This window comes from Rousettus aegyptiacus, unplaced genomic scaffold, assembly GCF_014176215.1.
Source record: "Rousettus aegyptiacus isolate mRouAeg1 unplaced genomic scaffold, mRouAeg1.p scaffold_m13_p_11, whole genome shotgun sequence".
NCBI lineage: Eukaryota > Metazoa > Chordata > Mammalia > Chiroptera > Pteropodidae > Rousettus > Rousettus aegyptiacus.
Window position 1 is genome coordinate 15,628,284 of NW_023416286.1, and position 17,013 is coordinate 15,645,296.

Genomic DNA, 17,013 nt, shown 5'->3' on the forward strand with positions numbered 1-17,013 from the left:
TTTATCTTCAAATGTATTTTGGGGATTTTTCAAGATATACAATAAGTCTACTTCATTTTTTAAATTCTTCAGAATAGATCAACACTAATTTGGTTTAACAATTCCTATATTGATAGATGTTCATGTAGTTTCCAATCTCCCCATTTGAAGGCCACACTACAATCAACATCTTTGTGCATACATCTTCACACAAGCAGATGAATATTTCTTGGGATAGATTTCAGGAAGTGGATTTGCTTGGTCAAATAGTGTGTGAATTTTTTATTTTGCTAAATACTGTCAAATTGTCTTCTAATATACACCCCTACCAGCTTCTAGGAGAGGATTCTTTTGGTTTTTTCTTTTTTCTTTTTTTTCCAAAAAATATAGGAGGGATTTTCTTAGCCAGCTGGTCTACACAGAGGACAAAATCATGTTCTTCTCTGACAAACAGAATAGCTACAAATGCTGTGCCTCTTCTTTTTGGAAATTCAACATCTCAACTGCATAACTCCTCCAACCTTCTACCCTCTCCTCCCCACATCTCATGCTTGTGCACGTGCACACACATGCGCGCGCGCGCACACACACACACACACACACACACACACACACACACACCAAGCAACTCTAATTGAGAATTATCTCCCCTCAAAATATTGCTGACTTGATTTAGGACATTATTCACACTAAGATATGAAAATTTGAGTTTCCTCCACTGTGGTTTTCTGAGTTTGCTCTTCTGAGCAGGGTTGCCTATCCAACACTCCTGCTTCCTTAGAAAGAGAACTTTATATTGTTGGAAGGACAATATCTTGTTGGCTACAGAACTATATTTCCCAGACTGCATTATAGATAGGGGTGGCTAATGAGCCGTAATCAGAAGTTGATGGGTGGAGCCTGTGAAAAAGGTTTACCTGGAAAGTCATCCCTTTTACTTGTCCTTCGCTTCTTCCTACCTAGAATTGGGGATAATTTTAAACATGTTTAACCGTTCTAATGGACATCAGCCTTAGGACTAAACGAAGTCCTGGAAGATTCTTCTGGGGCTTGCTAGATCTTAGGGATGATCCAGGGATGACAAGAGACAGTGGCTCTTTGCTCACTCATTCAGAAATACAATAATATTTTAACAGCTAATTGGCCACATATGCACCTTCTGAGCAAATATCAGCACTGCTTGAAATGAAGATGTAATGGTTGGAGCTCTGTCATATGAGACCATGAGGTAATCTTCAGTATGGAAGCCAGGCACTAAGGATGATGGACAAGACAGAGTCTTGGCCTCCAATAAATGCAGATCCACCATATCTGCCATCTAGACTTCTTGTACAGAAGGTCGCTGGGCTTCAACTCGATCAGTTGCTGGCATTCCTTCTCCCATGTTTTGGTCCATGATGACTGAAAAAAAGCTTAAGTCCACACTTTCTGAGGCCAAAGGAGCAGCCTTTGTTCTATAAACTTAAAACTGCTTTGAAGGAACCTCAGAGGAATCCCTCACCCAGACCTTCTCCAAACTGCCATTGTTTCTGTTATACTTAACATGAGACTGTTGCACAGTTCTTCAGACATGGCCTGACACTCCTCATTCTGGACACCGTTTCCATTCATCTAGATTATAAATAGGTTAATCTGTAACATAGCTGCACCAATATGTGGGCTCCACAATCCCACTCGTGATTCCTAGTGGGCGGCTAAGCTACCAAATATACCTTATAATATCTTCCCAGATATGGTTAAGAAATTCAAAGGCATCCAGTCCTAAGTTCACACCTGTTATAAAACAGAACATGGAAAGGTTTCTATGAGGATCTTAAGCCTTGTTTATAATAGTGGAAAAAATATCCCACAGTAGAAAATTAAAGAAACTGGTAAATCCTAACTACTAAACAGTTATTTAAACTCATAATATAGAAACTTGTCAGCAATGTTCAAATTACATTAAATGAAAAGTGTGTATTGAATGATCCCTTTCATAAAATTAATTTTGTACAAATATATGTCTACACATTTATACGTATCTGTACAATTACAAAAGGATAATCCTAGAGGGCTAAATGCCAAAACCCTTTATAGTATCTATCTCAAAATTCATAGGTGGTTTTACATTTTATCTTTTGTGGCTATATATCTATATTTTTCAAATTTGCTACAATAATGTATTTTTTATAATTAGAGAAAACAATCCAAATATCTATCTGTTGCCGTCATATCCATCTGTAGGTATGCTCTTAATAACTTGAAAATCGGTGAATGATCTAATAGGAAAATTTCAGTCTGGAGCTTCAAGTTCATGGGTGATTCTTAAACCCATTGTTCAAACCAAAGCTGTCTCAATTTTGGAAACCAAACTTTTTTGAACTTCTCTGACATTTCTTAAGTTGTGTCATATACCTCAGTAGTGTGCCCCACATGACCAGCTGTGCAGTTCTTTACAGAACAAAGGCTAGAAAAGACCACTTGGTGACCTTCCCCATCTCTGATAGTTGGTAGCCAGTGCTGGAATTGCTCCTCTGCCTCCCACTCTCTCCCGCATTCATTCAGCTCAAGCTTCCCTCCCACTAACTTGGCAGCTTTCTCCACCTCTGCTCCAGATCCCTCCCCTCCACTCCCCAGGGAGAATGTGTCCTGCCAACTCTTGCTCCATCAAATGAAGGAAGGGAACTTTGTTGCTGCCCCATCCTGGGATGTTTGCTCATGAAACCAACAATCCCCTTGGGCCTTAGACAAAGGCTGCTTTGTCCACCTCTAAACGAGCCTTAGCTCAGAGACATGAATGATTCAGCCTCCACTGTCTCAGCAGCTGCCTCTGAGTCCAGTATCCAGTTCTGAGGACCAGCCCTCTCTTCTTCTATCTCATTTGGCTCTGCTGGAGGATGAAGCCAGGAAGTATTTTGTGGTACACATCGAAGGATCCAAGAATGATTAGGATCTACCTGTCAGTTCTGAAGCTTTAACTGATCATCTCATCTCCAGGCAGCCTGTTGCCCAAGAAAGGAAGGAGGTTAGCCCAGATCTTCCCCACCTGTACATCAGCTTTGTTGACTGCCTGTTGCTCTCTCCCACTTTACCTCTATTAAGACTCAGAGAAACCAAAATGGACCCTCACCACAGATTGCTGCTGCTCTGATATTGTTATGAGGTGAATTGTGTACCCCTAAAATTCATATGTTGAAGCCCTTATCCCTAGTTCTTTACAATGTGACTGTATTTGAAGATAGGGCCTTTGAAGAGATAATTAAGGATTTTTTAAAAAGATACCACATTACAGAAAATTTATAAGACAGAGGGGAAATTGTTCCCAAAATACTAACATCATAACACAATAAAATGTCATTTTATTTAAAAAAAGAATTAAAAAAAGCAGAAATTAAGGTAAAATGAGATTCTTATGGCAGGCCCTAATCCAAAAGTCCTTATAAGAAGAGGAAATTTAGACACAGACACACATAGAGGAAATATCAAATAAGGATACTAGAAGATGGTCATCTACACATCAAGAAGAGAGACCTCAGAAGGAATCAGTCCTGCCAACTCCTTGATCTTGGACTCCTAGATCAAGATCAGAATTATAAGAAAATACATTTATGCTGTTTAAGCCTCCCTGTCTATGGTTCTCTGTTATGGCAGCCCAAACAAACTCCTACCAATGTAGGGCTGGCCATCACTCAGAGTGGCACATGAACCCTGCAGCCTGAGACCTTATAAATTTAAAACATTAAGCCTGCTCTTTTAGCTTAAGATAAATAAGCCCTCTACATCTCCCCTTGTCTTTTACCCCAAACCTGAATTATATCAATCTTTGAGTGGATAAAAACAGAAAATAGTATAATTGTGGGGTTATAACAAAACCAAGTCACTCACTTGGAGACAGGCAGTCCCTCTTTAACACATTCACTTACCCTCTATCGTCCCTTCCACAGCCAGCACAGGTGCCTCCCTCACAGCAACACTCAAGAAATACAAAAGAAGAAGCCTTCTCCAAACCCATAAACAGCCTCTGTGCAGGGTCATCAGGAGCAGGCAGGGGCTTTAGGCAGAGCAGGCAGCCCTGTGGGAGAACCACTGAGACTGACTGTTCATGAGAGATCCACAACATGCAGAATGATGCTTCTGTTGGACCAGGAAGTTTAGGTGCACCATCTTGCCCAGGGTTATGAGAAAAGTACTCTAGCTTTGCAATTTATTAGCTGAGTGGTTGACCATGTCTTGGGTTCTGTCGACCCCAGTTTCCTCTTCCATAAAATGAATGTAATATCTGTAGTCACCTAATAAGAATGTTGTGAGAATTAAATGAATTAATGCTTGCCAATTGCTTAGCACCATATCTGGCACAGAGTAAATGCGATAGATAGATAGATAGATAGATAGATAGATAGATAGATAGATGGATGATAGATAAGCTGTGTGGTGATGGCAGCAATGGTTATTGTGATAACCACCAGGACCTTCTGGGAGCCCCACAAAAGCAACAGGACCAACAGCACTGAATGGTCCACACTCCTTCTACCTGTCACCTAGGCCACAGCCAGAAAAGTCCACTTCAGGAAACAGGCACAAAGCATGCCAGAACATGGGGGGTTCTCAGTGAATGCTTGGATGGAGAGATTGTGAATGGATCAAGGCTAATATGTTCCTCCACAAAGGAAATGCAAACATAAGCCCCACTCATCAAAAGGCAGTGAGATCCCTTCTGTAGCAGGCAGTACAGTGAGCTATGAACAAGGGCTTGGTCAGGCTGTCTGGGTGTGATGCTGGCTCCACCTCTTACTTCCTCTGCATAAGTTTCTTAACCTTCTATGCCTGTTCACTCATGTGAATTAGGTACTATAGAGAGCAAATTGTAAATTGACAAGGTCCTTGCAATCTGTGATGGCAACCAAGGGTTACCTCGCCTCTGCAAATTCCTTCCAAGAACTAGAAAGTACAAATGTGGCCGCAGGTAGGAAAACAAGCTGAAGGTCAGGATAAGATGTGGCCTTAGAGAAGTAGAAGAAACAGTGTTGTTATGCCTAAGAGACACTGCTTATGCCAACTATTGTATGTTCCTATATATAAGCAGCTTGCAAAAATAAAACTACACCACTGCTCCACCATCAGGGGACAGTGGACTTCCTGATGCCAGCTTTCTGTCTTCTTTCTTTACTGCATCTCCCACCATTCCCACTCAGGTATATTTTCCAGAGCCGCGCTGGATGTGGCAGAATTTACCACTTGCTGGACGTGGCAAGGTACCATAAAAATAACACCTACCTCATAGGATCACTTTAACAATTAGATACAATCCTGTACATGTAAGGAAACTAAGTCAGGCCCTCTACACATAATAAATGTCTAGTAACGTTATTATTATAATGATTTGTTTTCCGAAGACATGAATTTGATTCCTGTATGGCTAAACATGAGATTTTAAGCAAATTTTGATCATTTCTCTGAGCTTTGGTCACCTCGCATATAAAACGGGAATAATACATACTCATCCTTATCAGATTTCTGCAAGGATTAAGTCAGAGAAAAGTCTGTGAAAATGCTCTGTACTGCCCTCATCCTTATATTACTTGTATTTTCTTACAGTGCCTTGTACATAAATGTGTTGAATGAATGAATATAAACCACCATGATATGATTGTGATTACCTGCTTGCTGAAACTTTTAATTAAAATTGAACTACTTTTGAGTGGCTTCAGGAACTGTGGGCTATCAGATACGTTGGGTTTAATTGAGATTACAGATCAGCAACCATCTACTTATGTTTGTTGCTTCCAGTTTTTAGGACTACGGGCTGGTGCAGTCAAGCCAAACACATCTCGGCAACACTGAGCTTTAATCCTATCTCCCCAGCATCCTCCTGAATGAAGATCACCACTGTCCCTATAACGGATTGAGTATGATTGAGTAAGATACATGCAGCTGCCTGATGATGATCATCTGCAATTAGGGACAATGTTAAAACAAATAGCAAGCTATCTTTTTTTTTTTCATCTAGGAGCACTTAAAATCTACTTCACTTGCAGTTCAGCTTTATCCAAGGTTGTGCTCTACCTTTGTACCTCTTCTTAACCAAACTTGTTCCAAAGAGTTGTCTACTTTAATGGCCCTAGGTCAACAGCCTACCAAGAAGAAGAAGAAGAAGAAGAAGAAGAAGAAGAAGAAGAAGAAGAAGAAGGAGAAGAAGAAGAAGAAGAAGAAGAAGAAGAAGAAGAAGAAGAAGAAGAAGGAGGAGGAGGAGGAGGAGAGGAGGAGGAGGAGGAGGAGGAGGAGGAGGAGGAGGAGGAAGAGGAGGAGGAGGAGGAGAAGAAAGAAGAAAAATAACAATAATGATTCAGGATACTTTTGATTCCATGGATTAGGCAGAATCCATTAAGATGGATTAGCCATGTCCCAACTTGCTCCCTCAGAACTCTGGAATGAAACAAATCCCCTCGTGGGCTCTATGAGAGTACATTCACTCTAATAAGATGAAGTCGCTGTTCCAGTAATTCATCTCAAGAAAACTTTCCTGGAAAGTTCTACTTCCTCAATGAGAAACTGTTGCTTGAGATGATAGAGATCTTCAATGTGCAAGCACTATGAGAGTGTTACTTACCTTCTAGCCTGCCCTTGCTTGCAGGTGGGCTCACAGGAGAGAGCAGAGAGCAGAGAGAATGCAAAAGACCAGACAGGTCTTTGGTCCTTCCCAGGTCTTGAAAATGGAAAGGATTGTACCTGCCCAGAAATTCTGCCCAGGTTGATCAGATCATGTGTAAAAATGCTTTAAATTCCTCAGAGCACCATTTTATTACCATGTATCACATTTTAAATGTGGGTTGTATAATCACTGGCAATATTTGAGGGTCATCTCTAGCCCTACTGGTTAATGTTCACTAGAAGACCATCCACTCCCAGATTTTGCCCTCATCCCTTTTCCTACTTCCACACCGACCAGCTTACAAAGAAGAACTAGAAAACAAAGACCAAAAGAGTAAAAGACACAAACATCTGTGCTGTGTCTCCTACATGTCAGGTATCATGCTGTGTGCTGTCTATAAATCATCCTATTTCATCCTTACAGCACCCTGAGAGAAAGCAATTATCATCATATCATTGAAGAAACAGACCAGAAAGGTGAAATAACATGCAGAACCAAGCAGCCATACCAGGTTTCCTGGGTTCCTAATAGTTGCTATTTCCACTTGACAATGCCATTGCCTCTTGAAGAGCTCTAAAAGATTCACCAGGCTGCCCCATCAGGTCTGAGAGCTGCTGGCAAGGACCTGGTTAATAAACTGGAGTCATAAGGGCACACTTGTCTACTATTACAAAAGACGACATTGCTAATCAGATTAAAATCTCATTTGAAAAGAAGTTCTGAACACATTTTTTTTACACAGAGTTCCATCTAGTTGAGTAATGATTATCTGCTAGCCACTCCTAACCTAGTTCTGACATCCTTTCCACTTATTTGGATAGGCAGATGGAGTGACACAGTAGAACAATGACAGTGGGAGAAGAAAAATTATTTGGAAACATCACCTCTGTCCTCCCTCATCTCACATTTCTTTGATTTTCTGCCAACTTCCTATCTCTTCCTTCCTTAGTCAACACATCCTACAAACATCAAATATTGTCACTGAACCTCAGACAGATCTACATGGAAATCCAAGAAGCTTGCACATGGACATGTTTCTTAACTTCTCTAGGTCTCGTTTTCTTCTTCTGTAAAATGTGGTGGGGGAGGGAGGAATTCAATGAGATAATATACATATAAAAGTGCTTAGCATAGTGGCTGCACATATAAATAGTAGCTATATATAGTTATTTTCTTTTTCAGAAGACTACAATGGTTACTGTCCCATAGATTAAAATGTCTAATTATGGCTTTTAGGAACAGTTAGACCTGTTCTTTATATTCTTTTATTCTTTCATGCATCAAATATTTATGGAGCATCCACCACATGCCTGGCCATACAGATAAAAACACCTGGCTTTGTAGGATTTACACTATCATGTAGAATAATTGAGCAAAGAATAATAAATAAATGAAGAAGTAGTTAAAGGAAGTTGGAATCAAAGACATTCAGATATGTGGGGAAAGGGAGGACCAGGTAAAAGAGAATGGCCTGAGTAAAGGCCCTGAGGCCAGAAGATACCTGCCAAGTTCAGAGGACAGTACAAAGTAGAGGGTGGTCCTGTTGGATCCATAAGAGGGGCAAGTGGGAGGACTTAGTCAGGGCAGGACAGGAACTAAGGTAATGAAAGTGAGGCACTTGCATTGAGTGCAAAAGTAAAGACTGCCACAAGCCTTAGTAATCAAGATGAATTATATGTTAATGCAGTGTTTTAAAAAAATCAAAATTGATGCAAAAAAATTTATGACAAACAAAATACCAATATTTTAAATAAAGACAGGATCAGTATGAGTGATTGTCCCTTTTGCCTCAGGCTTGAACGTGGCTCAGCCCAGGCACCAGTACAACTGATTCTGTTTTTGTTTATAGTGCTGATAATTTGTTCATCAGGAATTATTTTTATTATGTAATTTGTTGATTAAGTAATTAATTAATCAAATTAAGTTTTGATTATTTAATTTAATCTATTAAACCTAATTGATTTGGATTTTAATTAATTAATTAAACCTTTATCTTAATAACTGAGCTGTTTGGCACCCGCTGGGACACAGGCCTCACTTGCCCCACCCCAGTCCCAGCCCTGTGTCAGGGAGGAGCAGAGGCCAGGCACTGTAGCCTTTTAGGCCACTGTATTTGTGAAATATGACCTCGCCTATATATTATGTCTGAGTTCCAGTCATTATGCACACTGTGGCCCCCACTTTCCTTACTAAAACTGCCCCCCACCAAATCTAGAAGCTCCTTCATTTGCAAGGCAGCTGAGCAGTAGAATTTATAATAAAATGTGATTACTGACACTGCACAGATATATGAAGGAAAACATAGACTTCTAATTTTACTAGACAGGAGTTGCTAAGCATTTCCTATATGCCAGGTACCAAACAAGACAGGAGGATATGACAATAAGCAAGAAGTCCATGGAGTCTGGGCGACCAGCCCCCTCAGATCCCAGCAGTTCTCACATAAGGAAATGGACCCCAGAGATCAATAGCAGACTCAAGCTCACAGAGGCAGGGTAGACAATAGCCATGAAGATGCCATGTAGCAAGGGCAGATGTGGGCAGGAACCTGGTTGTACAGCTTAGAAGCTGTGCATCTTAAATGGTTTCTATACCCCTTCCAAACCACAGTTTCCTCATCTGTACAGTGGAAATACCCACAGCTACCTCACGGGGCTCTTGTGCGGACCCCAGCATTATTGTAATATGTGAGATATGCCCAATAAAGGATATCTGTTAGAAGCCTATGGCAGCACTGAAGAGCTTTCTCATTCTACCCTGATCTACACTGATGCCTCTGTCACTGAGTGTAAATAAGAGTTGGTAAAGAATGCCAGTCTTTTCCAACAGCTCCCAGTTCCTGTGGGGAGACAGACGGCAGCAGATGTAAGGAAGCCCTGTTGGCCAGGACAGTCAGAGAAGGATTGAGATGCTGCCAGCACCACTCTCGGGTTTGAGAATTAACTGTCACATCTCAGCTCTCATCAGCTCGTGGCTGTGACAGACAGGTTCATGTGTATGTGCACCACCTTCTTCTCTGCCACACCCAACTTCAACACTTTCAGTTAAAAAATCTCATGCTGCACAGGAGAGCGGCTTTCAAGTCTACGGAGGAATCTGTGAGTAGCAGGTCTTCTCAGCAGGGTAGTGAGGCAAGCTGACGCCCACGTCTTTAACGTGGTTGTTGGCTGAAGCGTAGAAATCTGCAGCAAGATTCCTTTTTGTAGTCAGGGAGGACCAAAGGATCTCCACGACCTGTGGTTCAGATTTGCAACACCCAGTCCCTGTGCACAGAGCCCAAGCCACCTGCCAATTACACGATATTCAGCTTTCTATGGTTCCAGCTTAGAATTTTAGACCAACAAGAGGAAGCCAGAGCCCTTCTCTGTGGTACTTTGGAGAAAGTCAGAAACAAGATTGCAGAGAGAAGTGGAAGTTTAGAGCTGTAGGTACCTCCAAGGACAGTTAACTAGTCATTTTCAGAGATTCATTTTAGCAGGGGAAACCTTTTGATCTCAAATATAATCATATGTATAAACTCAACATGTAGTCCTTAAAAGATGTTTAGTGTTTCTTGACAGCTGTACTATTGAAAATTTGGGCAGAAGCCTTCATTTTGTGGGACGATCCTGCCAGGAGTAGAAAATTTACTCTCCCTGGCCCTTCTGTCTAGATATTAATGGTTCTCTTCACCCCAAGTGATTAAAATTAAAAAGCTATCACACAGTTCCAAATGCCCTCTGCAGATGCCACTCCCATTTGAGAATTCATAATTGTGGTTGCAGAATGGGTTTGCTGGACAGACACAGATGTTGAGCCTAAGATGACACCCCTGAACCTAGGCTATGCAGATCGGCCCTTGAAAACCACAGCCACCCTTTGACAACACCTACGTTCTGACCGTGTTGCCAGGAGTTAACTACTTTGGGCCTCAATTTCCTCTTCTGCAAAATGGGAATAATAATCCCTACCTATTTCACAGGGCTTTTGTGAGGACCGAATGAGGCATTGCACACAAGCTTGCTTTGCAAACTCTCACGCCCTCCACTAATGCATGGCATCACTCATTGTGCTACTCTCCTGACTATGTAAAAACACTGTTATCCTAGTCTTTTGAAAAGACTTACCATGGAAACCAAATAATAAAAGCAAAAGGCTCAATCATAACGCTTCCACTGCAACCTGCTTTTATTCACATCCATTGCACACACAGCCCTTGGAGATGATGGTTGCACTCTGCTCCCACTGAGACACTTACTTTCTCTTTTTTAAGCTGCCAAGACAATTGATCAGCCCTGGCCTGAAGCAAAGGCTCAGCCCCCATGCCTCAAAAGCCCACCACCTAGAAAGAACCGCTTAACTGACCTCAAGTGCTTTCTTTATTACCCCAACTTGTGTGCATGACTTGAAAACATATCGGGAAAACAATTATGAACAGACACCTCCCCCAACTTCACACCTGTAACTGGGTTAAGATACCACCATTTTGTTTTCAGAGTTTTGATAGATTAGAACCTATCTAAAAAAAGTTGAGATTTTCCTTGAAAAAGGAATTAAGATGGCATCATATCATTGAGGCCTTTCCCCTCTCCCACCTTTATTTGAAAGGCACTCTTTGAAAGAAAAGGCTGTGCAGGTATGTTTTTCAGGATTAATGGAGCAAAATTATCCATTTTGACTTCATCAAACCTTTTTCAGAGTTCTGGGTCTTATTAGGTGACATAGTTGGGTTGATTTATTTCTCTTTTTCTCTATTCCTCATTCCTGTGTTCTGGGCATGTCCTGAAAAGAGCATCCTTCAAACTTTCCCAGGTAAGCACCAGGAGCCAGAAGCAGTTGCTTTAGGGGGTTCAGGACCAGCTTCACAGAATAAAACCTCGAAATATCCGTGCTCACTTGGTTAGTCTCATTCTGTCCTCCCTTCTCCCTCCCTCCATCCCTTCCTGCAACTGTTGCATCTAGTTTGGGCTAAATACACAACTTCTTAGTTCAAAGAAAATTCATGGAATGGTTTCTCTGGCTTCCTAAAGATATCCAGGGGTGTCCATGTGAGTCAGTCTAATATAAATAAGAAGCACATGATTCCATTTCTCTAAAAACATACCCGGGATTAAGGGAAATGGAAAAGATTCCTGATTTTAAACATTCTACTGTCTCCGCTTCAGAAAGAAATGGTGTGAATCAGTAAAGCAGACCCAAAATACGAGCCCAGGATCGTCAGACCTGAAGGAGGAAAATACCAAATACCAAAAGGGCAAAAGAAAAGCTAAATGACATTTGCATCAGAAATTCAGCTAAACATGCAGCTGAATTTCTGAAGGTCATGTGCGACTTCATCCCCCACCCCCACGCACCCACCCACGCACCGCGGGCAGTACAGGTCTGGCCATTTTGCCCTTTGACCTGAGGCAGCTGCACACAGGTGGTGTCGGTCTTCGCTGATGTATGTCACCTCCTTGTCAAGGGAAAATGGAAGAGGCCCAGGAGCAAAGTGCCAATCATGGCAGCAGAAGAAAGGAAACTTGTTCAATGTCTCTGCTTCTCCACTACTTTTGCTGCTTTTTTAACACTAAATCCTCAAGAACCAGGAGCTTATGCGAATAAAGGTCTATTAAATAAGGAGTTCAGGAATCCATGGGGCAGCGTCAGGGAACCCCCATAGTGACCTCGTGGACCTACTTTGAGCTGCTTTATAGTGAGTAAAACACCTTCCTTTCCCAGGCCCTAGTTGCGGATCAAGGAGCTTCACCGTGGCCTCACCCTGGAGGTCTTCTTAGGTGGCAAGCACAGAACCTCGCATTTTCTGCACTTTCCCCTGAGTTTTGTGCTTTGCCTTTAAGAAATTTTAGCAAAGCCATTTTTATAAAGAATCCGTTTAACAAAGGATTTGAGGCTTGGGATCAGAGCGTGCTGTAGTAGTTTTTACAGATTCTGGATAGTTTCTATGCGACATGCAGACAGATTCAGAAAAAGGACCATGGAAACTGTGGGACGTGGTTGGACAATGTTGGCGCCGCCATTGGAATTGGGGTGTGGCCATCATGGAGGCCAGAGGCCAAGAAAGATGTGGCACCCACAGACATGTTTTTGTGACTTTTATGATGTTTTTTCAATGTTACAACTTTCAAGTGGTGGAGAAAGTATTGAAAAACTAAAAATTGGTGATATAAAAACAGTTTATTAAACTTTTTAATGTTAAAATATTTTAATAGTGAATATCAGTACCAAATGTAAAATTATTTTCAACATTAAAACTATTAAAATAGAGCATTTTATTTAACTCCACTTCACTATATTTAAACTGTATTTTATTTATACTAAAACAAGAATTTGATATAATTTTACTTTCTGAGCTTTAATGGAAGCAAACTCATTATTATTTGCCAGATTACCTCTTTACTTGTTTTCAATTGAAAGAATTGTCATGTTTGACAATTTCTCGACTCCGTGAGAATATTAACTAATTTTAAACTTCATGTTACCAAATGTCTTTCACAAGACCCCACCTCGACTATGTTGTTAAAAAGAAAAAAGTGTCATGTACAAGCAGTTGAGGACATTTAGCAGTTCAGATCTTCTCATTTTCTTTGCTAAGAATTTTATTGACTGAACAGAATTTGCCAAAATATCATTTGCACTCTGACCCCTTCCTTTATAAAACTCTCAGGGACTTCCAAGTGCAGGATTATTTTTTGTCTTTAAAATTTTGATATTTTGTTCATCATGAATGTTTTGGCATTAACTTTCACTTTTTAATATTGCATTAAAATATTATTTATCTTGAAAAATATAAGCAATTCAAAAAAGTTACAAGAAGATGTCTTTTTGTGGGAAATGCGTAAAGTCTACCCTTCAAACAATAACACCCAGGTTCTGAGCACCAATATGGCTAGTAGATAAGTACGAGACTCCCAACTCAATCAGACCACCTTGGCCACTTGCTCTGTGTGTGACAGAGAGCAAATCAGTCTAATTCTCGGATGTGGCATCTAATGGAATTAATAACTATGACTATCTCATGATTTTTGTATGCCTTAATGAGATAATCTAGGTAACACTTAGCACACCACCTAGTACAAATGAAGTTCCTATAAATGTTAGTTGTTATTGTTAGAGACTTGAAAATATGTCACATGAGGGATAGTGACATGTTTTCTCTAAACCATTTCACTTTCAATTCTATGCATAACTTGTAATTCTGCTCATCAGCTACAGCGCTTAATTAGAATTTTTAAATGTCGGCTCCCATTTCTCATGTACTGTTAAATCTCACAGAGCTGGGTTCTTTGGGCAGCTCACTAGGACCCCTGCCTGCATCTGGACTAAGACATTGTACGGATATGAAAAGTATGGGCCAAAATTCTCATCTGTACAGGAATAGCCTCGCTCAGGGCCAGCACTGCCTATGCCAAGAGCTTGCCAGTCTCTGATAGAAATCTTTGTCTCAGGGAGCAGATCTAGGGATTTTCCACAGGGTCCCTTTCCAAGAGGGAGCCTCCTGATGATTAACCTTGCAGTGTGCTCATATTTACACATTAGGCATGCATGACACCCAAATACAAAGGCAGCTTTTGACATCAGGGTGATACCAATTAAGTAGGTGGTAGCAGCATCCCAGATCATGGGATAAAGAAGGTAGTCAAGTCTGGAAAGAAGACTTCTCCCCTCTGCCCACTGTTGTAGGACATCAGGTCACAGCCCAAGGGATATCAGAGGTGGTCACAAAACAAGATGTCCTGCCTCCCTTTTCTTCCTCCATCTCCATCGCAGATGATCTGTTAGCTCTAACAAGACTGTTGCAGGTCAGCCACATTATCCAGCTTTTTATTTATTTTTATTTGTGAAACTAAGTAATATTTTTCCACTCAGAATAAGGAAATATGAAATTCCCTCTCACAACCAAGATTTACTGTCCTGTTATAAGGCAGGAAAATCTGTACATCCATCAACCATTCAATCAATCAGTCATTCAAATCAGGAGAGTGGTTGAAAGAGTACCAGTAAGATGATAAACTAACACAGGTTGCTGCTTCCTCCCCTAAATCAAATTCTGAGATCACAGGGGCAGGAAGGAATTTGGTGAACCTCAGGACCTAACACTACACCTGTGGGACTCTCTTGAGAACACAGAACATGATTGGATTGCTATGTGGAGGAGAAATGGCATCCTAGATTGGAGGAAAGTCAGGGCCACAGATGAGCATAGGTGTCAAAGAAAACTTTCTGTTTCTGCCCTTTCTTTTCCCAACATTGCCTTTGGAAAGTCAGTATCTGGCCCACCATGGAACAGAAAAGTAGCAATGCCGTTGAAGGCCAGTGCCCACTAGAATTGAAGTGTAATATTAGAGCAGTCCCAGTTGGAGATAAGAGAGTTCCCTGAGAAGCAAGAACAACTGGTTAGGGAGGGGATACAAATAGAAAAAAGAGACTGATCTATTTCCAAGGGAGTGTGATTCACAGAGGGAAATAAGAAGCCATTAAATAAGAATAACAGCTCATTGAGCAAACTATACTTGAGGAAGCAGATTTAATAAACACAGAAAATAATCTAGAAGAAGTATAGCAAATATCCTCAAAGAGATAAGGGTAAGATATTGAAATTATAAAGGAGAAAGCAGTTATAATTTTTAAAAAAATGAAGAAGTAAAGTTAATGGGTACATTAGTCAGCATTCTCCAGATAAACAGAACCAATAGGAAATAGAGATTAGATAGATTGATGATAGATGATAGATAGATAGATAGATAGATAGATAGATAGATAGATGATAATAAATAGATGATAGAATCTATTTTTAAAAATTAGATCACGTGATTTGGGGGGCAGACAGGTCCAAAATCTGCAGGGTAGGCCAGCAGGCTAGAAATTCAACCAAGAGTTAAAGCCATAGTCTTAAGTTCAAAATCTGTAAGGCATACTGGCAGGCTAGAAACTCAGGCAGGATTTCTGTGTTACAATCCCGAGGCAGAATAACTTCTCTGTTTTTGTTCTGATGGCCTTCACTTGATGAGATATCAACATCATTGAGGTAATCTACTTTACTTATCCAAAGTCAACTGATTGTAAACGTTAAGCAGCTATACAAAATACCTTCACAGCAACATCTAAACTAGTGTTTGATCAAACAACCGGGCACCATAGCCTAGCCAAGTTAATACACAGTTAATCATCACATTGAGGATGAAAATATTTTAGTTAAAATAAAGAGCTCAGTAAGTTGATTAAATAGCAGCCACAGAACAAATTACTGAGCCAGAAGATTAAGTCCAGTGCTATTCCAAGTAGACTTAAGAAAGAATAAAGATGAAAAATGACAAAGAAAATTTAAGAGATATGGAGGGCAGAATTAAAATAGCCAACACTCATGTATTATGAGTTTCTAAAAGAAAGAGGAAAAGGAATGGAGGGGAAAAAATATTTGAAGAAATTGTTTCTAAAAATTTCCCAAAATTGAAACAAAGCTATAACACCTCAATTAGAAAGCTCTCGTGCAGGGCCAAATGGGTTAAATAAGGAAAAAACTCATACATAGACATGAAATTTAAGGACATCTTAGGTTAAAAGAAAATTCTAACAGCTTCTGAGAGTAAAAGTGGATTATATCCAAAGTAAGAAGAACCAGATTCACAAAAGTATTTCTCATCAATAACACTAGAAGGAGTCATCGAAGAAATATTTTCAAAGTGTTAAAGAAAATGAACTTTAAATCTAGAATTTAATATCCACAAACTATCATTTAAGGATGAAATAAAGATATTCTCAATAATACAAGGACTTAAAAATTTAACTACACATAGATTCTATTTGAAAATACTCCTGGAAGGAGTACTCAAGCAAGAAAAGATACATCCAGAAAGATGCTATGAGATAGTGAAAGTAAGGGTAAGTAATTCGGTTAATTTGTATAAATGAATTAATACCAAATTTTCGAAAGGAAGAAAATTGGAAGTACATAATTATCCAAAATTAAAATTTTATATGATTTCGTCTACGGCCATGTCACCCTGAACAAGCCCAATCCCATCTGATCTCGGAAGCTAAGCAGGGTTGGGCCTGGTTAGTACTAAGATGGGAGATCACCTAGGAAGACCAGGTGCTGTAGGCATAAAAAAATAAATAATAAGGGGATTGTAAACTGACAAGGTCCTTGGAATCTGTGAGGTCAACCAAGGATTGCCTTGCCTAAAAAAAAAAAAAACAAAAAAAACAAAAAAAAAACTTTATATGATTTCAAGATGGCATTGTGGATTAATAAAAGTAGTTGCCAAAAGGAGTCAGGAGTATATGAAAATGATTTCCATGTTTAAGGCAAAAAATATAGATGTGATTAGCTTATAAAGTTATAGAAAAGTGAACACAAGTATGAATCTGAATAAGTTAGAGGTAACCATAAGAACATAAATAATATTAATAACTTTAAGCCAGCC

The 17,013-nt window shown here is 40.0% G+C and overlaps 1 non-coding gene across 1 annotated transcript; it reads left to right on the forward strand.

Annotated features, from left to right (window-relative positions):
* The first annotated feature begins 16,572 nt into the window (after positions 1-16,572).
* On the forward strand, positions 16,573-16,691 carry LOC118609606. Its single transcript, XR_004953474.1, has one exon. It is a non-coding gene; the product is annotated as a 5S ribosomal RNA (ribosomal RNA).
* Positions 16,692-17,013: the final 322 nt, after the last annotated feature.